We start from the raw sequence: 1,588 nt of genomic DNA, 5'->3' as shown, positions 1-1,588 counted from the left end.
CGCCTCGGAGTCACTTCCCCCGCCTCCCGCCGTCTCCTCCGGTCTCCTCGCATCCCTGTGGTCTCCGTCTCGGCGCGACCCGCCCAGACCCACGAGGTCCCGACGCTTTCTGTTTTAAAAGTCCGGCGCCGGCCGCTGTAAATTGGACCAGTCTGCTGAAGGCAGTGTAACTTCCCCCAGATAAATGAAGATTGGATCAGACCGACGGCCCTGCCGGCCGCTGCTGCCACGTTCCCGTCGCGATAAAACGCCTAAAAGTAGTGTCAATGCAGGGTAGTTTCTCTTTCTTGGAGTGTACGGCAGCAAGCAGACCCACAGCGGCGGAAGGTCGGAATGAGATGGCGGGCAGGCGAGCACGAGAGAGACGAGTAGGTACGAGTAGCTTTGGGGGGGGGGGATGAAAGAGGAGAAGAGGAGCTCGGTAGCGCACCACATCCGTCTTGTGTGGAGTCTGCTGGCCGACTGAAAAATATTATATGAGGAGCCAACAGTCAAGAGTATATGGCGCGGGCGTCGTCGAGGGCTGCACTCCAGACAGGCATCCTGCACGGCCGACTCGACGGCATCCTCATCCTGACGCACGGCTAGCGCCGGCCCCCCTACGCCCTTCAATGATTAAGCAGTCCTCGAGAAGTACCTGTTCCGCCACAGTCCGGAGGCCTCGCTTGGTATGCTGTTCGCTCCGGCGGCCACCCGATTGTTTTATGGTCGGCGATGCGGGATACAGCCGAGGCGGGGCGTGGCGGGGCGTGGCGGGGCGTGGCGGGGCGTGGCAGCGCGTGGGGAGGACATGCGCCGCCTGCGCGAGGATGCGAAAGGTGTGACTCGTAGGGAAATCCGCAGGGATGGAAAAGGGGCAAGCTGGTGGGGGAGGAAAGGGGGGTGGCGACAGGAGGGAATAGGCAGGGGGTGGGTTGAAGTCGTTAAGGTGGCCCAGCATCTTCAGGCCAGACGTACTCAAGGAGGCACTGCGGACTCACGGGGGGTAGGAGGGGGTCCTGGCGACCTGGCGCGCGGCGGTCGACTTCCCTTATATTTTCCCTCTGGGGTGACGAGATAAACGGTTCCGGTCTGTGGGTTTGGAAACCCCTGCGGTGGCGCGACGCGGCGACGCGCTACGGGCGGTACGTGTGGCGGGACCGAGGCCGTGGAAGGGGGCAGGGCACGTTAACCAAGCGTCATGCCGCTGACATAGCCAAACTTAAAATGACTCGGCTGCGCTAAGTTGTGCTAACGAGGAGAGCCCTCCCAGCGCTGGCGGCTGGCTGGCCGCACTGAGGCAAGGCGAGGCTGAGGCGCCACGCTGGCTGCTCCCTTTATTTTGGCATGTTTTCAGACCCCTGTCTGGGCGTCCGCCCGGTCCCGCCCCGCCGCGCCGCGGTCCGCCTGCACCCTGCCTGCGCGCCCAGCTTTACCAAAAATAGTTGACTTATTCAGCGCTCGTGCCGAGGCTAGGTCCCTGCCGAGGCTAGGTCCCTGCCGAGGCTAGGCCCCGGTCGAGGCCCCGGCCCTGTGCAGACGGCTTATCTTTATTTCAAGATAAAAATGGGTCGTCCCAAGGTAAACTGGTGTCTTACTGGGCACCCCG

The sequence above is a fragment of the Frankliniella occidentalis genome, unplaced genomic scaffold (genome assembly GCF_000697945.3).
Source record: "Frankliniella occidentalis isolate FOCC.00 unplaced genomic scaffold, Focc_3.1 Scaffold46, whole genome shotgun sequence".
Taxonomy (NCBI): Eukaryota; Metazoa; Arthropoda; class Insecta; order Thysanoptera; family Thripidae; genus Frankliniella; species Frankliniella occidentalis.
Note: the sequence above shows the minus strand (reverse complement) of the source record.